Source organism: Stomoxys calcitrans, chromosome 1, assembly GCF_963082655.1.
Source record: "Stomoxys calcitrans chromosome 1, idStoCalc2.1, whole genome shotgun sequence".
Taxonomy (NCBI): domain Eukaryota; kingdom Metazoa; phylum Arthropoda; class Insecta; order Diptera; family Muscidae; genus Stomoxys; species Stomoxys calcitrans.
Window position 1 is genome coordinate 232,205,581 of NC_081552.1, and position 24,309 is coordinate 232,229,889.

General features: G+C 37.9%; 1 protein-coding gene across 4 annotated transcripts in view; it reads left to right on the forward strand.

Moving 5' to 3' along the window:
- LOC106091250 (G-protein coupled receptor 52) overlaps positions 1 to 24,309 on the forward strand; it is a 226,120-nt gene that overhangs the window by 91,821 nt on the left and 109,990 nt on the right. For 2 of the 4 annotated variants that reach the window (XM_059363369.1, XM_059363368.1), the window contains exon 1: positions 6,172 to 6,529. The exons of 1 other annotated variant lie outside the window; for it this stretch is intronic. The gene's annotated coding sequence lies outside the window, so the exon portion shown is untranslated. Of the gene's footprint in view, positions 1 to 6,171; positions 6,530 to 21,946; positions 22,044 to 24,309 lie in introns of those variants that run through there. One more of the 4 variants, XM_059363375.1, reaches the window with a different exon arrangement.

Below are 24,309 nucleotides of genomic sequence, written 5' to 3' on the forward strand. Positions count from 1 at the left end.
AGATGCTCAGTATGCTTTGACATTTCATCATGAATAGACTTACTAACGAGCAACGCTTGCAAATCATTGAATTTTATTACCAAAATCAGTGTTCGGTTCGATATGTGTTCATTCACCGTAACGTTGCGTCCAACAGCATCTTTGAAAAAATACGGTCCAATGATTCCACCAGCGTACAAACCACACCAAACAGTGCATTTTTCGGGATGCATGGGCAGTTCTTGAACGGCTTCTGGTTGCTCTTCACTCCAAATGCGGCAATTTTGCTTATTTACGTAGCCATTCAACCAGAAATGAGCCTCATCGCTGAACAAAATTTGTCAAAATTTGAACACATTTCGAACCGAACACTGATTTTGGTAAAAAAATTCAATGATTTGCAAGCGTTGCTCGTTAGTAAGTCTATTCATGATGAAATGTCAAAGCATACTGAGAATCTTTCTCTTTGACACCATGTCTGAAATCCCACGTGATCTGTCAAATACTAATGCATGAAAATCCTAACCTCAAAAAAATCACCCTTTATATCTTTTATCCGATATGGTCTTTTAAGGCTGTAGACGCCCCAATTTTGGTCCGATCTTTACCTAATTTGGCATGGGATGTTTTATTCAACGTCCTCATATGTGCCCAAAATTTCATAAAAATCGGTTCAGATTTAGATATAGCTCCCATATATATCTTTCATCCGATATGCCCTTTTAAAGCTGTAAGAGCCACAATTATGGTCCGATCTTTACAAAATTTGGCCTGGGTCTTTTATTCAACGTCCTCATATGTGTGCAAAATTTCTCCAAAATCAGTCCAGATTTAGATATAGCTCCCATATATAACTTTCATCCGATATGGAATTTTATGGCTATAGCAGCCACAATTTTGGTCCGATCTTTACCAAATTTGACACGGGTTGCTTTATTTGACGTCTTTTAATGTGTGCAAAATTTCATTAAAATTGGTCCAGCTTTAGATATAGCTCCCATATATATCTTTTATCCGATATGCCCTTTTAAAGCTGTAGGAGCCACAATTTTGGTCCGAATTTTTCAAAATTGTGCCTGGGGTGTTTTATCCAACGTCCTCATATGCGTGAAAATTTTCGCCAAAATCCAGATTTAGATATAGCTCCCGTATATAACTTTCATCCGATATGGAATTTTATGGCTATAGCAGCCACAATTTTGGTCCGATCTTTACCAAATTTGACACGGGTTGGTTAATTTGACGTCTTTTTATGTGCGCAAAATTTCATTAAAATTGGTTGAGATTTACATATAGCTCCCATATATATCTTTCATCCGATATGGCCTTTTAAGGCTGTAGAAGTCTTAATTTTTGTCCGATCTTTACCAAATTTGGCCTGGGGTGTTTTATTTGTCGCCTTTATATGTGCGCAAAATTTCATTAAAATCGGTCCTGATTTAGATATAGCTCCAATGTATATATTTTATCCTATATGAACTTTTAAGGCAGTAAAAGCCATAATTTTGGTTCAATCTCTACAATATTGGGCGTAAGATGTTCTATTGGGTTGCCCAAAAAGTAATTGCGGATTTTTCATATAGTCGGCGTTGACAAATTTTTTCACAGCTTGTGACTCTGTAATTGCATTCTTTCTTCTGTCAGTTATCAGCTGTTACTTTTAGCTTGCTTTAGAAAAAAAGTGTAAAAAAGTATATTTGATTAAAGTTCATTCTAAGTTTTATTAAAAATGCATTTACTTTCTTTTAAAAAATCCGCAATTACTTTTTGGGCAACCCAATATTTGATGTCCCAGTATGTGTCATCAAAATTGGCATAGGTTTCGATATAACTCCCATTTAACCTTTTATCCGATATCCTTTTGTCCTATGGTAGGAAAATCTTTCAAGGTTCTATTTTATATTTCAATAGGTATCCTAATTAAAGTAGGACTAGATTTCGAGATAAGTTCTACATATAAAAAGTACTACGTACTCCAGGTGATGTAGGGTATTATATAGTCGGCTCCGCCCGACTTTTGCCTTTCCTTACTGGTTTTTTAATTGAAACTTCTTCAAATCGGATGAACATATATATGGGAGCTATATCTAATTCTAAACCGATGTCTAGCAAACTTCTCTCATACTGTGACAGTCGTCGAGGAAAGCATTGTACGAAGTTTTGGGAAGATTGGTTAATAAATGCTCTTGCAGTGGCTCTAGAAGTGAAAATCGGGCGATATATATATAGGAGAGCTATATCTCAATCTGAACCGATTTCCATGAAATTCACCAGTAATGTCGAGAGTCATAAGGAAATCCTTCTTGCAAAATTTCGAGAGAATCGGTTAACAAATGACCATTTTATTGCTGTATTACCGAAAATCGAACAAACATATATATGGGAGCTATATCCAAATTTGAACCGATTTTTTCCAATTTCCATAGGCTTCGTCTCTAAGCCGAAAAACATGCCTGTATCAAATTTTTAGACGATCGGATGAAAACTGCGACCTGTACTTAGTACACAAATTAACATGTACAGGCGGACAGACAGACAGACGGACATAGCTAAATCGAATCAGAAAGTGATTCTGATTCGATCGGTATACTTATCACTGGGTCTATCTCTCTTCCTTCTGGGTGTTACAAACAAATGCACTAAGCTATAATACCCTGTACCACAGTAGTGGTGTAGGCTATAAATATGCCATGTGAAAACGGGTAGAGTTTTACTTTGAAATTTGGAATGGTTAGAGCTGAGGTGTTGGCGAGATTGTGTGTCCGAGTGCGTTTTGGCAGGTCCCTAAAATTGGTGTCCACGGTATTTCGAAAACTTGTTGGGATGCTAAATCTTTGTTCGTGCTCCGATTTCCAATGCTGGATAGTGCTGAAAAATCCCCACCAAAAAGCCCGCTTGAGGCCTACAATATCTCCACTGGTTTGGGGGATATTCGACTTTAATTTTTGTCATTTTGACCGAGACCTGCTTCGTAATTTCCAATTTACGAAAGCATTTGTGGTTCGATTTTCATTTTTATACCCACCACCATAGGATGGGGGTGTACTAATCTAGGCATTCCATTTGTAACAACTCGAAATATTCGTCAAAGTCCCCATAAAGTATAAAAATTCTTGATAGTCTCAAAGTTCTGAGTCGATCTAGCCATGTCAATCTAGCCCGTCCGTCCGTCTGTCGAAATCCCGATAGAGGTCGAACGTGTAAAGCTAGATGCTTGAAATTTTGCACAGATAGTAAATATTGATGTAGGTCATTGGGGATTGCAAATGACCCATTTCAGATTTAGATATAGCTCCCATATAAACCGATCTCGCGATTTGACTTCTTGAGCCTCTGGATGCTGCAATTTTTGTCTGATTTGGTTGAAATTTTGTGTTGTTCTTTTAAAACTTCCAACAACTGTGCCAAGTACGGTCCAAATCGGTCTATAACCGTCCCATATAAACCGATCTACCGATTTGACTTCCTGAGATCCTGGAAGCCGTAGTTTTTGTGCGATTTAACTGAAATTCTGAACGTAGTGTTCTGTTAAGACTTCTTACAACTGTGTCAAGAACGGTCCGAATAAGTCTATAACCTGATATAGCTCCCATATAAACCGATCTCCCGATTTCACTTCTTTAGCCCTTACAAGCCGCAGTTTTTGTGCGATTTGGCTGAAATTTTGCATGCAGTGTTCTATTACGACTTCCAGTAACTATGCTAAGTACAGTCCAAATCGGCGTATAACCTGATATAGCTCCCATATAAACCGATATCCCGATTTGACCTCTTGAGTCCTTACGAGTCGCAATTTTTGTCCGATTTGGCTGAAGTTGAGCATGTAGTGTTTTGTTATGACTTTCAACAACTGTGCCAAGACGGTCCAAATCAGTCTATAATCTGCTATTCCTTTGTCATTGCCCGGCTTTTGCGTCTTACAGATACCGGCACGTAGGTTAGGTTAGGTCGAATGCGTCGCCCACAAAAGGTGAGTTCACTCGGAGGCCAGTTTGGCCCATTGTGGTACTCTACAGAAAGAAAGGGAAAAAAGGATAATGTGAGACCGTGTTCTAGAGTTTATACACGAATAAAAAGAAAAAGACAAAAGACAGTGTAGAAAACCCAGGCGGAAGGTGAAGAACCGCCCTTCACTAAGCAAGCACGGACCTACCTACGGCGGAGCCTGTGTCACCCCCCCGCCGGAACCTGTGTCATTCCCCCGCCGGAGCCTGTGCCTGTGACCGATGATGAGAGACCGATGAGAGGGCGGACGAGTGCTCCAGTACTCGTCCGCCCTCTCATTCCCTGGAATCCCCTCATGCTCAGGAACCCATGTCAGCATCACATCGTAGGCCCGGATCCTATCCAGGGATTCCAAACAGTCCGCCACGCATCTCGACCTAACCATCCTCGACCCTAAGGCCTTGAGCGCCGCCATACTGTACACATAAATTCTGAGTTTCGGGGGCAGTACATCCCTTACCAGAATTTCTCTTGCGGCCACTACAATGGCACAGACCACTGCCTGAAAGACCGTACATTCGTCCGGCAGTCTCAGAGACATACTGATATTGAGTGCAGCAGGGTAGATTCCCAATGCAGTCCCTGACTCCATCTTGGAGCCATCTGTGTAGATCGAGGTTAAATCCTCCTCAACTGCACCATCAGGAAAACGAATCGCGAATGCCCTCACTGCAGTCGGCAATGGTGCCAGGTTGTCGGAGATCCTCCTCAGTCTACCCTCCGTATCCGTAACACCTAGAATCGAACTATGGGAGCAACCATTCTCCTTCAGCATGCCGAGCTCCCCAGCTTAAGCGCGACCCTGGCGGCGTAGTTCCAAATATAGGCCACAATGGGCTGCATATCCGGCTAAGGGGAGTGGTATTGAAAACAGTTAAGGATTTTGTAAGTAGCACGGAATTCCTAACTTAAAATTTCTTTTTTAGAGGTTACTTTATAGTTTTTAGAGCGGACAACATGCCGATTACTGGCTTAGGTGTTTGTCCATAGTGGCATGGGCGGATTGATATCTGCACTCTCTTTTCAACGTAACCTAACCTACAACGTCTCTGCCGCAAGAAATGTCTACATTATTTTTTGTATTTTAATTTATTTTATTTTGTTTTATTTTATTTTATTTTTTTATTATTTTAAATTATATTATTTTATTTTATTTTATATTATTTTATTTTATTTTATTTTATTTTATTTTATTTTATTTTATTTTATTTTATTTTATTTTATTTTATTTTATTTTATTTTATTTTATTTTATTTTATTTTATTTTATTTTATTTTATTTTATTTTATTTAATTTTATTTAATTTTATTTAATTTTATTTTATTTTATTTTATTTTATTTTATTTTATTTTAGTTAATTTAATTTTATTTTATTTTATTTTATTTTATATTATTTTATTTTATTTTATTTTATTTTATTTTATTTTATTTTATTTTATTTTATTTTATTTTATTTTATTTTATTTTATTTTATTTTATTTTATTTTATTTTATTTTATTTTATTTTATTTTATTTTATTTTATTTTATTTTATTTTATTTTATTTTATTTTATTTTATTTTATTTTATTTTATTTTATTTTATTTTATTTTATTTTATTTTATTTTATTTTATTTTATTTTATTTTATTTTATTTTATTTTATTTTATGTTATTGCCACCAGTATCAATCACTTGAAATGGTGTACCTGTTATCCTTAACGAATATGAATCAAATTCCTAAAAGGATTGTTGCATTTTCTCCGCAAAGCTGTTAAACTAGTACAGCAGATTTGTTGTTATATTTTTGTTTACATAATAAAGACGCATGCGTTGCTTTATGCAGGGTCCTGGCCAGACTTTAGAGTATTCAAAAGCTACGAAACACACAAGGGACTCAAACACTGAATGTGAGAGAGAGAGACAGAGCAGACATTAAGAAAACTGGCACCAAATAAAAAAAAACAACCTGTAAAACTATGTCAACAGACATAAGATAACCAAAGACCACCAAGTGAGAGGCATGGAAAAAGAGAGGGCGAGAGAGAGAGCAAAAGCTTTCACTTTTCTTTTTGTCACTTAGCCAGGGCCATCAATTTTTATAGTTTTTTTTTGTTGTTGTTGTTTTATTCCGAATGTCTCTGCCTGGAGAACGCAAAATCTCTGAGGCCTGTTAGCACAGTTCGCAAACAGTGTTCAGTTGATGTTAAGATTCTATGCGGTAAAGTTGGTTCGAAAAAGTGCCTAACGAGTGCGTGCGGTTATCCATACATCCATCCATGGGTGATGTTTGAGAGTGTGCTTGGAAAAACATATCAAAAGTGGATTGGGAATATGCAGAGAAAAAACATCTGAAAAAGAATTTGGCCAACATAAAAAAAGAAATACCAAAAATCAAAAAAAAAAAAAGCCAAAGCCAGCCAACTTGAAAAGAAAACAAAAAAGAAATTGTCAAAGAGTGCAAGAAAATCCCAAGTGAATTGAAAATAAAAGCAAAGTGTTGAATTTTCATCGAAAATAAAAAAAAATTGGAAAAATTTCTAAAGATCTCTAGGAAACCAAAAAAGGTGCTTATTAAGAAAATAGTTTATGCGTAACCAAAGAAAAGAAGAAGAAGAAAAAAAAAACCAAATACACACATACATTTAGTCAAACGTAATCATCACATGTCACATGTTTGTCACATTTTTTGTTGTTATTCTTCTGTTGTTTTTGTTTGAAAATATTCATACACTTTTCTACACACACACACACACACGCACACACAGTCATAGTCGCTTTTACGCACAACAAAGAACATTTTATAATTAAAAATCAAATTTATAACCACCACAACAACAACAACAACGACAACGACGACAACAATGTTATGGCAAAGCCAAACAAGAAGAAAAACACAAGGAAAGGAAAGAAAAACAACTGTTAAATACCAAAGCCAAGACGCCAACACCCACCCAGCCAGACGCCAAACAGAAAAAAGGCAAAGAAAATTTACAAAAATACCAAAAAAGCGAAGGGAAACTCAAAAGTTAAAATAAAAATAAAGCCCAACGCTTTATCACCATAGCGAGTAGCAAAAATAATAAAAAAAAAAAATTGCCCATCAATTTCCCACAGGGGAGGAAAGTAAAACAAATAACAAACCAAAGCAAAGTTTAATTTTCTTTAGTAGTAGAGTAGTATTTTTTTCCATTTTTTCTCCACTTCCACTTCGTTGGGGTATGGTGTATGCTGTTCTTCTTCTTCTTCTTCTAGGGAAGAAAGTCAACAATAGTTTTTGTGTTGATATTTTTTTTTGTCTTGTTCACGTATCCTTTTACTTTGTTGATTTTATACCACGCTAAGTTATGTGCGTGTGTGTGTGTGTGTGTATATGTTTTTGGTGGAACGTGCGCATGTGGGTGCTCTGTTTGGGTGTCTGCTTTGGCTGAGCTAAAAGCACCAACAAAAGCAAACCAAAGAAGCAGCAGCAGCAGCAGCACAGCACCAGGCAGCACGTGAAACCACCCCAATAACAACAGCAAATGAAAAATAACTCTCATACGCTCACACGGGACTCATAACATAATCAGCCTCAAAGCATTTCATCTCCTCTCCAATTTGTTGGCGACATTTCGTAGCAGAAATGTTTATATCACTTAGATGAGATGATAAAGAATCAAATTTTCTCAAAAAATTCTGATTGTTTTGGCATGAAATAAAAACAAACAAAAAATAATCTGTAGGACAGCAAAAATTCCACATAAAAATGGAAGAGCACAATGATTCAAAGAATTCAATAGTTCAATCTTTGATATCAAAAATAGATAATAATAATTTATAATTTGACAAAATCTCTTATATAAAAATGAAATTGTTGCGCTTTGTTTGTTTGTTTCTTAGTTTGTTTGTCTGTTCCGTATAGACTCAAAAACGGCTAAACCGATTTTCATGAAATTTTCACAGATGGTAGAGTTTGGGTCCCCGGTGAAAATAGGCTACTACATTTTTTGATATCCGTAGGAGGGGCGGACCCTCCCCCATACCCCAATTTTACAAAAAGGCCAGATCTCGGAAATGCGTGCACCGATTAAAGCGAAATTCTGTATGCCACCTTATTGCAAATTTTGCCCATGAACATTCCACTAAGGAACAGGTGCAAACTTCTCACATATCAATGAGCGCAGTCCGATTCAACTTTAAGCTCAATGATAAGGGGCCTCCTTTTTATAGCCGAGTCCGAACGTCGTGCCGCAGTGCGACACCCTTTCGGAGAGAAGTTTTACATGGCATAGTACCTCACAAATGTTGCCAGCATTAGGAGGAGAAAACCACCGCTGAACATATTTTCTAATGGTCTCGCCAGTATTCGAACCCAGGCGTTAAGCGTCATAGGCGGACATGCTAACCTCTGCGCTACGGTAGCCTCCACCTTATGGTGGCATGTCACCTTATGGTGCCCCATAAACACGAAATTGGTAAAAAAAATTTGGGGTCAAATAATCTGGGGGGACGCCCCATCTCAAAACTCACCCGAACGGACATGTGCATCGATTGGGACAATATGGGTATCAAATGAGAGGTATTTAAGAGTAGAATACGAATTTGGTATACAAATTTCACTCTTAAGTTCCGGCGTTGTCCCCCACCCCCCGAAAAACCCCAAGAGGATATTTTCGCCGCTTTGGGCAATATGGGTATCAAATGAAAGATATTTGAGAGTAGAGTACGAATTTGGCATTAAAATGTTGTCCTAAGTGTCGGGGGGGCCCCCACCCCCAAAAACAACACCCAACAGGACACTTTAATCGCTTTGAGTAATATGGGTATCAAATAAAAGGTGTCTGAGGGCCCTCCCCACCACCCAAAACCCCTCTAGTCCCAATTGGGACTATATGGCTATCAAACGAAAGATATTTGGAAGCTGAGTACATATCTGTTATAAGAATTTGGTCCAAGGTGCCCAGGGGGCCTCCCCAATCCAAAAAACCCCCAAAACGGGCATAAATGTCCAACGTCACAAAATAGATATCGAATGAAAGGTCTTTGGAACTTGACTATGGATAGCAAATGAAAGCTATTTATAGTTGGAATCCAATGCTGATATAAAAATGTATTCCTTGGTGTCTGAGGCTCCTCCCCACCCCCCAAAACAGGACATGGTTACCGATTGGGACAAATATGGCTATCAAACGAAAAATATTTGGAAGCTGAGTACACTTCTGTTATAAGAATTTGGTCCAAGGTGTCCAGGGGGCCTCCCCTATTCAAAAAAACCCCCAAAACGAGCATAAATGTTCAACGTCACAAAATGGATATCGAATGAAAGTTCTTTGGAACTTGACAACGAATCTGGCATGCACAATTAGGACAGAGTCTGGGACTGGCCCACCCACTAAATACCCTTCAATAGGACGTGTAGTTCGATCGGGATAATATGTGAATTTTAAGAAAAATCTATGACAGTATAGATTGAATCTAATGTTGGTATAAGGATTCAAGTATCTGGGTTCCGTCCTACCGTTCCGCAGGACAATAGATCGCGACAATAAAAGACTCAAATAAATTGTCGTTTGGTTCTTAGCGCCGGGGGGGACAGAGGATTGGTCTCCCAATAAATGCAACGCCAAACTGTCATGTAGGATGACCGAGAATATATTGTACTCAAATGAAAGGACGTGTCAATGGGCAATACCCCTCCCCCTATCCTACCCCCCCAAAAAAAAAAGAATTATGAATAGTATAAAATAATATGTCAAGGCCGATCGCGGTAGAATAGGACAAAAATAAAAGGTCTTTTGTAGTGGAGTACACTTTTTACCCTCAAATTGGGATGGACGCTGATCAGCTGACGATGCTGATATTTTTTTTTAGGGCTAATGCTGGCAACATTTGTGAGATACCATGCCATGTAAAACGTCTCTCCAAAGAGGTGTCGGTACGCCGTTCGGACTCGATTCGACATTGAGCTTAAAACTTAAATCCGACTGCACTCATTGATATGTGGGAAGTTTGCCCCTTTTCCTTAGTGGAATGTTCATGGGCAAACGTTTTTTTGTTTGTTTAAAAGTTCGTGGGTGGCCGCCCCACCTTGCATACCCCTCAAACTCGACATATTTGTGGATTATGGCAAAAAGAGGCTCACATTTTTATCTACTTCATTACCAAGTGTTTCAGGTACGCCTCACCCCAAACCACACATCTAACATCCAAACTTTAATTTTTTGATTTCGCAAGGGGGGCGGACCCTCCCCCTTACCCCAAAAATACCGCCAAAAAAAATAAAAGTGGACTGATCGGGACAACATGGGACTCAAATGAAAGGTAGTCAGAAGTAGAGTACGATTTCTGATTAAAAATTAAGTTTAAGTTACTGGGGGGCCGCCCCGAACCCAAAACCTCCTAAAATAGGCTTATTGCACGATGACAAAAATAGGAAGGAGGAAAAGCCTCTTTAATTTGTCAATATTAGAAGGAGGCGGACTCTCCCCCGTTACTCCAAAAACATCACTTAAAATCAAAAGTTGTCCGATAAGGACAATATGGGTATCAAACGGTAGGTATTGGAGGGGACCGCCCCACCCCCAAAGCCTACCAAATATATATATGGGCCAATTACGACAATATGGGACTCAAATGAAAGGCAATTAAGTTTAGAAAACGTATATGATATCCAATTGTGGGACCAAGTATTTGGGGCACCACCCCAACCCCCAAAACACCCCTTAATCGGACATATTCACCGACCATGACAATATGGGATTCAAATGAAAGGTATCTGCGAGAAGAATTCACCCAAAGAATATATCCAAATGAGGGACCACGTATTTGGAGGGCCACTCTCTCTCCAAAAACACCCCCCAAAAAGGAAAAATTTACAACCATAGCAATATGGGGCTAAATGAAAGGTCTTTGGGAGTACAGCACATATATGAAAACAGCAATCAGGTAAAAGTGTCTATGGGACCATCCCACCCCTACAACACCATCCAAATAGGATGTATTTGCTGACCATTGCAATATGGGGCTCAAATAAAAGGTATTTTTGAGTAAAACACGAATCCGATATATATTTTCAAGGCCACCTCACTGAGTGGGTATCCCATTCCCCAAATTGGGACTAGAGACGTTCCCTAAACAGTTAGTCTCGAATTTTGTTATCAGGTTCGTGGTCTACTCCCAAATGCCTTTCATATAAGCCCCATATTTCCATAGTAAATGGGGCTCAATTGAAAGGTATTTGGGAGTAGACCACGAATCTGATATCACCATTCGGGACTCACTGTTTAGAGGATGTCCCACCCCCATAACAAGCCCAAAATAGAACGTATTTGCTCATCATGACTTATATAACTTTAGCAGCCCCTATCGGAAGAAAGATATATATGGGAGCTATATCTAAATCTGAACCGATTCAAATGAAATTCGAAAGCTATTAGAGAATCCCTTATGCCAAATTATATTATAATCGGTTAACAAATGAACATTTTATTGCATTTTTACTGCAAATCGGATGAACATATATTTAAGAGCTTGCCCAAAAAGTAATTGCGGATTTTTCATATAGTCGGCGTTGACAAATTTTTTCACAGCTTGTGACTCTGTAATTGCATTCTTTCTTCTGTCAGTTATTAGCTGTTACTTTTAGCTTGCTTTTGAAAAAAAGTGTAAAAAAAGTATATTTGATTAAAGTTCATCCTAAATTTTATTAAACATGCATTTACTTTCTTTTAAAAAATCCGCAATTACTTTTTGGGCAACCCAATATATGCAAATCTGAAACGATTTCCACCTCAATCCAAACATGTTGTGCTAGTTGCAAAGGAAAACGTTTTGCAAAATTATGAGTAGATCGGTTGATAAATGCGCTTACAAAGGCTCTAAAAGTGGAAATCGGGCGAAACATATATATGGGTGCTATATCTAAAACTGAACCGATTCATATGAAATTCACCCAAAATGTCGAAAGCCATAAGAGAATCCGTTGTACCAAATTTCGTTACAATCGGTTAACAACTGACCATTACTGCAAATCGGACGAACATATACGAGGGTTGCCTTTTATATTTAGGGATTGGACAACCCTTGCACATTGCAAAACCCCCTCAAACACATGCATAAACCGATCAGCACAATATGGGACTTTAATGAAAGGAATTTGAAAGCAAAGTACGAATCTGACATCCACTTTCCGAAACAAGGCTCAGTGGGCCAACTTCAGCCCGGTTCAGCTAGTTTTCTATAAGAATGAAATTTTGACATAAAATCACAAACCCTCCTAATGTTGGCGAAATTTGTGAGGAACTATGCCATTTGAAACAAATAAAAGCGTGCTAAGTTCGGCCGGGCCGAATCTTGGGAACCCTCTGCTAAAAATGTATACAAACTAATATTAGTTGAAGGGCATAATTTTATTTTACATCCCACACTTCTGTCCAACAAGCAAAAATTAAAACTAATGGGAACCGAACCAGGATAATCGAGAAACCGGTTTGTATGGGAGCTATATTAGGTTATAGACTAATTTGGACCGTACTTGGTGCAGTTGTTGAAAGTCATAACAGAACACTACATGCAAAGTTTCAGCCAAATTGGACTAAAATTGCGGCTGGTAAGGGCTCAAGAAGTCAAATCGGGAGATGGGTTTATTTGGGAGCTATATCTGGTTATTCACTGATTTGAACCGTACTTGGCACATTTGTTGAGAGTCATAACAGAACATTACATGCAAAATTTCAGCCAAATCGGATAATAATTGAGGCTTCCAGGGACTCATGGAGTGATATCGGGAGATCGGTTTATATGGGAGCTATATCAGGTTCTTCACCGATTTGGACCGTACTTGGCACAGTTGTTGGAAATCATAACAGAACACTACGTGCAAAATTTCAACCAAATCGGATGAAAATCGAGGCTTTCAGGGGCTAAAGAAATCAAATCGGGATATCGGTTTATATGGGAGCTATATCAGGTTATAGACCGATTTCAACCGTACTAGGCACAGTTGTTGAGAGTGATAACAGAACATTACATGCAAAATTTCAGCCAAATCGGATAAAAATTGTGGCTTCCAGGGGCTCATGGAGTAAAATCGGGAGATTTGTTTATATGGGAGCTATATCAGGTTCTTGGCCGATTTGAAACGTACTTGGCACAGTTATGGGAAGTCATAGCGGAACACCATGTGCAAAATTTCAGCCAAATCGCATGAAAATCGAGGCTTCCAGGAGCTAAAGAAGTCAAATCGGGATATCAGTTTATATGGGAGCTATATCATGTTATAGACCAATTTCAACCATTCTTCGCACAGTTGTTGGAAGTCATAACATACCACTATGTGAAAAATTTCAGCCAAATCGGACAAAAATTGCGGTTTCCATGGGCTCATGAAGTCAAATCAGCAGATCGGTTTATATGGGAGCTATATCCAAATCTGAACCGATATGGCCCATTTGCAAGCCCCAGCGATCTACATGAATAGTAAGTATCTGTGCAAAATTTCATGCGGCTAGCTTTATGCATTCGACCGCTATTGAGATGTCGACAGACGGACGGACGGACATGGCCAGATCGTCTCAGGATGTCGAGACGATCAAGAATATACATACTTTAAGGGGTCCTAGATCAATATTTTGAGGTGTTACAAACGGAATGACTAGATTAGGAGTAACGAAATTAGTATACTCCCTCCCTCCCAACTCCTTTTGATAAATGTGAACCTCTTTATGAGTACACCATAGCGAATAGTTACTGTTAAGTTTTAGTTTATCGTGGTACACCACTGCGTATGAGTAGTACAAATTCATGCAGTAAAAATTCCTCATTCGCAGAATACTCTTATTTGTATGCACTTGATAGAATTTCAACAGGTAAGGATGAAAGGCCACCGTAGCGCAGAGGTTGGCATGTCCGCTTATGACGCTGAACGCCTGGGTTCGAATCCTGGCGAAAACATCAGAAAAAATATCAGCGGTGATTATCCCCTCCTACTGCTGGCGACATTTGTGAAGTTCTATGCCATGTATAAAAGCCAAGTAAAAACTCCTCCCAAAAGAGGTGTAGCACTGCGGCAGGCCGCTCAGACTCCGCTGGAAAAAGGAGGCCCCTTATCATTGAGCTTAAACTTGAATCGGACTGCACTCCTTATATTGATAGGGCCTTTATTATGGCTTCTACAGCTTTAAAAGGCCATATCTGATGAAAGATATTTGTGGAAGCTATATCTAAATATAGACCGATTTTCCTGAAATTTTGCACACATACTAGACGTCAATTAAAACACACCTAAATTTTGTCATGATAGGACCGAAATTGTGGTTACTACAGCCTGAAAAGGTTATATCGGGTGAAAGATATATATGGGAGTTATATGTAAAGCTGGATTAATTTTTATGAAATTTTGCACACGTTTTGAGATGTCAAATAAAACACCTCACGCAAAATTTTGGTAAGATAGGACTAAAATTGTGGCTTCTATAGTCTGAAAAAGCTATTTTGGATGAAAGATGTATATGGGAGCTCTATATAAATCCGAACCGATTTTCATGATTTTCACGCACACGTGTTGGTATCTTATATATAAAAATCAATTTGTGTTTGTTTGTTTGAAGGGGGATCGGACCCTCCCCCTTACCCTAATTTTCAGAAACGCCAGATCTCGGAGATGGGTGATGCGATTTAAGCGAAATTTTGTCTGCTCTCTTGTAGTAAACTACAGACAATAATTTGTTATCCCAATATCGGATGGGGTGCCTAGGGGGCGCCCGACACGACAATTTGGGACTCAAATGAAAGGTATTTAAGATTAGAAAACGTATCTGATATTCAATTGTCGGACCAAGTGTTTGGGGGACCACCCCAACCCCTAAACACCTCTAAAACAGGACTTATTTACGGACCATGGCAATATGGGACTCAAATGAAAGGTATTTGCGAGTAGAATACGAATCTGATATCCAAATTCTGGGGATGCACCCCTTCCCCAAAACACCCCCCAAACATAACTTATTTACTGATCGTAGCAATATGGGGCTTAAATAAAAGGTTTTTGAGTGTAGAATACGAATCTGATAAACAGATGTGGGACCAAGTGTTTGAGGAGCCGCCCGAAAACATTCCCCAAAGAAGACAAATTTACTACCATAGCAATATGGGACTCAAATGAAAGGTCTTTCCAAGTAAAGCATGAATCTGATATCAATGTTTGGGAAAAGTGTCCCACCCCCATAACACCACCCACCAATAGGGAGTATTTGCTGACCATTGCAATATGAGACTCAAATAAGAGGTATTTTAGAGTAGAACACGAATCTGATATATATTTTCAAATCCATGTCACTGAGTGTGCGCCCCATTCCCCAAAACAGCCCGAAATCCGTCATGTTTGCCGATTGTGGAAAACTTAAGCTCAAATGAATGGCATTTGGAAGTAGACCATGAATCTGACATTAAAATTCGGGACCAACTGTCTAGGGGACGTCCTACCACCATAACAACCCCCAAGTAGGACGTATTTGTTCACCAAGACAATTTGGGTCTTCAAGACAGTGGAGCTCGATATTCATAGATTTTAGCGCCCATACCCCAAACCGGTCATATTTGCTTTTAGTGAATGGTATTTGAGATTAGAAAACGAATTTGATATACAATTTTGAGGCCAATGGCAATATGAGGTTCAAATACATGAGAATAGAGAGCGTTGCTGATATGTTTTCAGGACTTAGTGTTTGGGGGACCACCCCACTCCCCAAAACACTCCTAAATCGGGCATATTTACCGACCATGTCAATGTGGGGCTTAAATGAAAGGAATTGGGGGGTAGAGCAACAATTGATACCCACTTGCGGGACCAATTTTCTGGGGGTCTACCACTTTCCCAATATTCCCCACAAACAGACATTTTTTACTGATCATCGCAATATGAGGCTCAAATAAAGGTATTTGGGAGTAGAATACGAATTTGATAACCAGTTTTGGTTATCAAAACCCAAGGGCATTTTGGGGTTTAAATAAATGATATTTGAGAGAAGATCACGATGCTGATATTTTTTCAGGACCAAGTGTCATTTCGTATTAAGTGTCCACATTTATGTAGGGACACAATACCAGACATGAAACCATTTAGGGGCATGGCATGGAAAGCAATTAAGGATTTTGTAAGTAGCACGGAATTCCTAACTTAGATTTTCTTTTACGAGGTTGCAAATTGCAAGAAACAGGGGAAAACTTCTCACATATCAATGAGTGCAGTGCGATTCAAGTGTAAGCTCAATGATAAGGGGCCTCTTTTTATAGCCGAGTCCGAAAAGCGTGTCGCAGTGCGACACCTCTTTGGAGAGAAGTTTTACATGGCATAGTACCTCACAAATGTTGCCGGTATTAGAAGGGGAAAAACAACGCTGAAATTTTTTTCTAATGGTCTCGCCAGGATTCGATACCAGGCGTTCAGCGTCGTAGGCAGACATGCTAACCTCTGCGCTACGGTGGCCTTGAGGTTACCTTTTAGTTTTTAGAGCACACAACAAGCCGATTACTGGCTTAGATATATGTCTATAGTATCATGGAGCAGATTAATAACTGCACCCTCTTTTCAACCTTACCTAAGTGTGTGAAACATATCCAAGTAAACAACTTAAAGATCATTTAAACAAATTTCAACTCCTTTTCCCCTTCTGTTAAAATGAAAACTTTATTCCATTTACCAAATTAGAAAATACCTTTGGTTTTTGTTCTCATCCTCATCAAATATTTAAAACTATGAAAGCTAAAAAAAAATCGAATAAATAAATCAATTTTTATTAATTTTCAAATACAAAATGTGCCTGTGTGTGTATGTGTGTGTATGTATGCAGGGTGGAAGAGAATAAACAATGACAACGACTATGTTGATATTGATTACATTGTAAACTCTTCGGTTCTAGCCCCCACATAAACGCATTGCTGCCAAACAAATGTCCATTTCTTCGAACAAAATGTATAACAGTTATCAGCGTTTATTTACATTTCATTGGTAATAACAAAACCTACATTCGTCTTATGGATAGTATCCATACAAAAGTGGTTGCAGTATAGTCATAAGGGCGTTGTGGTTTTGTATAAGGCGACTTGTTAGTTTAGAAATTTTTTCAAAAGCAAAAATATTAGAAATTATTCAATGTAAAAAAGGGGTAATCGAGAATTAATAAAATAAATTTCTGTATGTGTGTATAAATAAAAGGAAATATGAAACCAGTAAGGAAGGGCAAATGTCGGGCGGTGCCGACTGTATAAGACCCCGCACCTACCCTATATGCACAAAGTGGGAGCTATATCTTATTCTGAAACAATTTGAAGGACCTCGCCGGATGTTTTTCGATGGGTTAATAGACAATCTATATGACATTTCGAGCAAATATGTTCAAACTGTTATAACAAAAATGGGCACTTTATTGCAATATTTCTCAAAATCGGACATAAAATAAATATGGGAGCTATATCTAATTCTGTACCGTTTTCGAGCAAACTTCTCTGATATTGTGGTAGTTGTCGAGGAGAGAGTTATACAAAATTTTGGCAAGATTGGTCAATAAATGCACTTGCAGTGGCTCTAGAAGTGAAAATCGGACGATATACAGATATGGCAGCTATATCTAAATTTGGACCGATTTCAGTGAAATTCACCAGCACTATTAAAAGCCTTAGGAAAATCCTTCCCGCCAAATTTCGAGAGAATCGGATAACAAATGAGGAGCTAATTGCAATATTTATCAAAATCGGACGAACATATATATGGGAGCTATATCGTAATCTGAACCGATTTTGACCAAACTCTACAGGTATTGAGGTAGACATCTAGGAGAGCGTTGTACAACGTTTTGATAAAATTGCTCAATAAATGCACTTGCAGTGACTCTAGAAGTGAAAATCGGGCGATAGATATATATGGAAGCTATATCTAAATCTGAACCGATTTCCATGAAATTCACCGGTAATGTCAAAAGTCATAACAAAATCACTCTTGCCAAATTTCGAAAGAATCGGGTAACAAATGATCACTTTATTGCAATATTTCTCAAAATCGGACGAACATATATATGGGAGCTATTTCATAATCTGAACCGATTTCGAGCAAACTTCTCAGATATTGTGGTGGTCGTCGAGGAAAGCATAGTACAAAATTTTTGCAAGATTGGACAATAAATGCGCTTGCAGTGTCTCTAGAAGTGAAAATCGGACGATATACCTATATGCAGCTATATCTAAATTTGAACCGATTTCTATGAAATTCACCAGTACTATTAAGAGCCATAAGAAAATCCTCCCTGCCAAATTGCAATATTTCTCAAAATCGGACAAATATATATATGACAGCTATATCTAAATCTTAACCGATTTCGAGCAAACTTCTCTGATATTTTGATGGTTGTCGAGGAGAGCCTTGTACAAAATTTAAGCAAGATTGGTCCATAAATGCGCTTGCAGTGGCTCTAGAATTAAAAATCGAGCGATATACATATATGACAGCTATAACCAAATCTGAACCGATTTCAATGAAATTCAGCAGTACTATTAAGAGCCATAAGAAAATCCTCCCTGCCAAATTTCAAGAGAATCGATTAACAAATGACCACTTTATTGCAATATTTCTCAAAATCGGACAAAAATATATATGGGAGCTATATCTTAATCCGAACCGATTTTGACAAAACTTCCCAGATATTGTGGTAGACGTCGAGGAGAGCGTTGTACAAAATTTTAGCAAGATTGGTCCATAAATGCGCTTGCAGTGGCTCTAGAAGTGAAAATCGGGCGATATACATATATGGCAGCTATATCTAAATCTGAACCGATTTATATGAAATTTGCCAGAACTAAAAAAAGCCATCAGAAAATCCTCCCTGCCAAATTTCAAGAAAGAATCGATTAACAAATGAGCTTTTATTGCAATATTTCTCAAAATCGGAGGAACATATATATGACAGCTATATCTAAATCTGAACCGATTTTGAGCTAACTTCTAAGAAATTGTGGTGGTTGTCGAGGAAAGCGTTGTACAAAATTTTGGCAAGATTGGACAATAAATGCACTTGCAGTGGCTCTAGAAGTGAAAATCGGGCGATATACATATATGGCAGCTATATCTAAATCTGAACCGATTTCAATGAAATTCACCAGTTCTATTAAGATCCATAAGAAAATCCTTCCCGCCAAATTTCGAGAGAATCGGATAACAAATGAGGATTTTATTGCAATATTTCTCAAAATCGGACAAACATATATATGGCAGCTATATCTAAATCTGAACCAATTTTGAGCAAACTTCTCAGATAATGTGGTGGTTGTCGAGGAAAGGGTTGTACAAAATTTTGGCAAGATTGGACAATAAATGCGCTTGCAGTGGCTCTAGAAATGAAAATCGGTAATGTCGAGAATCATAAGAAAATCTTTTCCGCCAAAATTCGAGAGAATCGGTAAACATACGACCATTTTATTGCAATATTACTGCAAATCGGACGAACATATATTTGGGAGCTATATCCAAATCTGAACCGATTTTTTCCAATTTCAACAGGCTTTATCTATAGGCCAAAAATCGGGCGAAAATTGCGACCTTGTCCGTCTGTCTTACTAACCGTCCGTCTGTCCGTCCGTCCATCTGTCTGTCGAAAGCACGCTAACTTTCGAAGGAGTAAAGTTAGCCGCTTGAAATTTTGCACAAATACTTCTTATTAGTGTAGGTCGGTTGGGATTTTCAATGGGCCATATCGGTTAGTGCTTTTATATAGCTGCCATATAAACCGATCTTGGATCTTGACTTCTTTAGCCTCTAGAGGGCGCATTTCTCCTCCGATTTGACTGAAATTTTGCACGTGGTGTTTTGGTATCACTTCCACCGACTGTGCTAAGTGTGGTTCAAATCGGTCCATAACCTGGTAGAGCTGTCATATAAACCGATTTCGGGTCTTGACCTTTTGAGCCTATAGAGGGCGCCATTTCTTATCCAAGTTAGCTGAAATTTTGCATGAGGTGTTCCGTTAGGACAAATAATAAATGAACAAATACCTTTTATATGCGTAGGTCGGATGGGATTGTAAATGGGCCATATCGGTCCATGTTTTGATGTAGCTGCCATATAAACCGATCTGGGATCTTGACTTCTGGAGTCACTAGAGAGCGTAGCTCTTATCCGATTTGGCTGAATTTTTGCATGATGTGTTTTGTTATGATTTCCATCAACAGTGCTACGTGTGGCTGAAATTGATCCATAACCTGATATAGCTGTCATATAAACCGATGTGGGGTCTTGATTTCTTCATCCTCTAGAGGGCGCAATTACTATCTGATTTGGCTGAAATTTCGCATGCGATTTTTTGTGATGACTTTCAACAACTGCCCTATAAACCGATCTTGAATCTTGACTTCTTGAGTCGGTAGAGGGTGCAATTTTTATCCAATTTGGCTAAAATTTTGCAAAAGGTGTTTTGTTATGATCTCCAACAACTGTGTTAAGTGTGGTTAAAATCGGCCCATAACCTGATATAACTGTCATATACAGCGATCTGGCGTCTCGTCTTTTTCAGCCTCTAGAGGGCGCAATTACTATCTGATTTGGTAATTCGCATGCGATTTTTTGGGATGATTTTCAACAACTATGCCAAGTATGGTTGAAATCGGTCCATAACCTGATATAGCTGTCATATAAACCGATCTTGAATCTAGACTTCTTGAGCCACTAGAGGGCGCAATTATTTTACGATTTGGCTGATATTTTGCAAGAAGTATTTTGTTATTACTTCCAACAACTGTGTCAAATATGGTTTTAATTGGTCCATAACCCGATATAGCTGCCATATAAACCGATCTGGTCCAAATCGGCCCATAACCTGATATAACTATCATATACACCGATCTGGGGTCTTGACTTCTTCAGCCTCTAGAGGGCGCAATTCCTATCTGAATTGGTTGAAATTTTGCCTGGCATGTTTTGTTGTAACTTTCAACAACTATGCTAAGCATGGTTGAAATCGGTCCATAACCTGATATAGCTGTCATATAAACCCATCTGGGATCTTGACTTCTTGAGCCACTAGGGAGCGCAAGCTGATATTTTGCAAGAAGTGTTTTGTTATTACTTCCAATAACTGTGCCAAAAATGGTCCATAATCCGATATAGCTGTCACATAAACCGTTCTTGAATCTAGACTTCTTGAGCCTCTAGAGGTCTCAATTGTTATCCGATTTGGCTGAAATTTTGTACAATGACTTCCCTCATGACCTTCAACATACGTATCAATTATGGTCTGACAGGATCATAAAAATAAATTCAGTCAGCGAGCAAAATAAGTCATTAAACATGAAACTTTAGTTAAAGAAATTATTAGAAGGTGGAAGAACTCTTAATCATTACCAAGACCTTTGATGAAGGGAAAACTTTAATATTTGGTAAACACTAGTTTTTGTGTGGAAATTCCAGAAAACGTCTATTGTTAAACAGATATCAATAAGTTTCAACTCGCTAGATTCATTTGTAAACATCAAATCTGTATTTGAAAAAAAACACTGTTTTACCAAATTTTACCTCCATTGATATGCCATTGGGCATACCATCCCTATTAGTATCGGTATATATTTCCCTACTATACGTAGAGCACGGCCATACCCTCCCACCACCCAACGTTTTGCTTTTACGCAAGTGCATTTACTTAAAAATCTGTTAAGGTTTTCTATACTCACAATGGGTTTTGTTTTGTTTTTGTTTTAGGCTTTTGCTTTCCATGACCATTGTTGTTATTGTTGAATTGGTAGTGGTGGTTTCCCTCAGTTCCACCTGCCTCTTACAAACAAACAAAAAAAAATTCAATACCAACTAACAATCGAAAGGCTTAAATTGGCTGGCTGTGGTTTCCTTTTGCGATGTTCCCTTCTAACTTTTAATGCTTTGATGGACTTTCTTTTGTCTTAGCTAACGGTTGTAAGCCAATGGGTTTAGTTTTTGTTTTTATTTTTGTCTTTGCCGATGCGTTGTTGTTTAGTTGTGTTATGGCCTCTAAGGTTGTGTCAAAAGTCTTAAAAAGTGTTTACCTTGAACCAAGTGTTTGTCCGCTTGTACCGACATTCGTTAAGGTAGGGTAGTAAATAATGTTTTTTAATTTTTAATTATTTTAACATATGGTCTCTTTTAGTCAACTTCCCTGTGTGTCCGTTTGACCACTCTATTAGTATGAGTGAAAGAATGGTCATGCTTGTTGTTTGTTTGATGCGTTGAATGTTGTAGCAGCGCGATGAGAAGACTCGATGTGTATGCGTGTATGTGTGTGTGTGCAATAGAATGGTGAAGCCATTGGGGCGTATGAGCATAATTATTTTCATTCATTATTAATTATACGCCACACTGGTCATTGTGTTTTTAAGCGTTTTATGCCTTGACCATATGAATAATTCACAACGATTGACTGAACTTGGATAGTGGCAGTATGAAGCATCTAATTATGTTGATGGATTAATTAATTGAACACAGTTGCAACTTTTCCAAAAGAAACTGTGTTATTTGCTCAAACGATTATGTGGCAGAGCTTAACCAGAAAGTAGCGAACCTGTTTATATGTCATGGGACCTAGGGGAGATTCTTTCGCCCCCTTCCCAAGGTGAATAATAGGGGAAATCGGTATTATTTGGGAAGTATTGGTAAAAAATTTTTTAGAAATAAATTTTTAACAAACTTGCCTGTCGAAATATAATCTTGCCAATAAAATTTCTTTCAAAGTTTCCATAGAAAAAAATTCTCAAAATATTTTCTGCAGAAATAGAATGTTGGCAAACTATTCTACAGAAAAAAAATTATTGGGTTGCCCAAAAAGTAATTGCGGATTTTTTTAAAAGAAAGTAAATGCATTTTTAATAAAACTTAGAATGAACTTTAATCAAATATACTTTTTTTACACTTTTTTTCTAAAGCAAGCTAAAAGTAACAGCTGATAACTGACAGAAAAAAGAATGCAATTACAGAGTCACAAGCCGTTGAAAAAATTTGTCAACGCCGACTAAAGGAAAAATCCGCAATTACTTTTTGGGCAACCCAATATAACTATATTTTTTTTTTTAAATATAATTTTGACAAAGTTTTCTTTAAAGCAAAATTTTGATATTTGATAAAGTTTTCTTCAATTTTGGTAAAACGTTTAGAAAAAAACTTTTCTGCAGGATTAAAAATTTGAAAATTTTTTGTAAAATATTTGTTTTTTCAGTTTGCGCTTTCTTTGTTTGGTCTTAAAATCTTATTGAGCTTCCATTGCAGGATATTGTCCGGCTTTAGACCATTATTTAATGCTTTTTATTCAAAGTATAGTATAGCAAAAAACATTTAAAAGTCAGCAAAAAGTGTTGGAAAGAAGCATTTGACTGGTTTCATGTATCGTGCGATTTCATTTTCGACCAAGAAAAATCATCAGCAGGTGATGTCATGGTGCTATACAACCATTCCAACTAGAGCAAGTTGTAAAGCACACATCTGAATTTGAATAGGGCTCTTTAAGGCGACTTGATTCATAAAAGTAATAGAAAACCAATCAAATCCTACCTCCCTTATTTAAATTCAACTTATCCAACCATGCTAATGGCAACAAACACAAATATCTTTTGCAAAACTCTTTTGTTTTTTGTAGGCGATCGCCCAACGGTTGATTCGGCCAGTGCTGTTTTTGGGTATGGGCAGTGACCTACACCACATGCGATGTGCCTTTCGTTTGGTCTATCTGTTGGCGGTTTCTTTTTGCCCAAGGAATGTTCATGGCCAAATTTGCATTTTTACCACGCAATTTTATAGGCGTTAAGCCACCCCAGCGAGTAACACTAACATTTAAATTAGCGCCATCTGTTGACTGTTTACAATAGGATCGACTGAAAGGCGACACGAAAATTAACAGAGAGACGGCATAATGGTCAAAATTGATCATATAGCATTTATATTTGTTATGACAAGCTATCGGTCCCTTAAATAAAGAAAAACACAAAAAAAGCGTTCGGCCGGGCTGAATCTTGGAAATCCACCACCATGGTTCCTGTTCAAAATGTATACAAAATAAATTTAGTTGTAGGGCATCATTTTATTGGATATACTAAACTTGTGTCAAACCAGCAAAAATTAAAGCTTCTGGCAACCGAACAAGGATGATCGAGAGACCGGCTTACATGGGAGCTATGGGTTGCCCAAAAAGTAATTGCGGATTTTTCATATAGTCGGCGTTGACAAATTTTTTCAACGGCTTGTGACTCTGTACTTGCATTCTTTCTTCTGTCAGTTATCAGCTGTTACTTTTAGCTTGCTTTAGAAAAAAAGTGCGCGAAATTTTGTTTACATTTGTTTGTTTGGCGTCAATTTTAAAATGGAGCC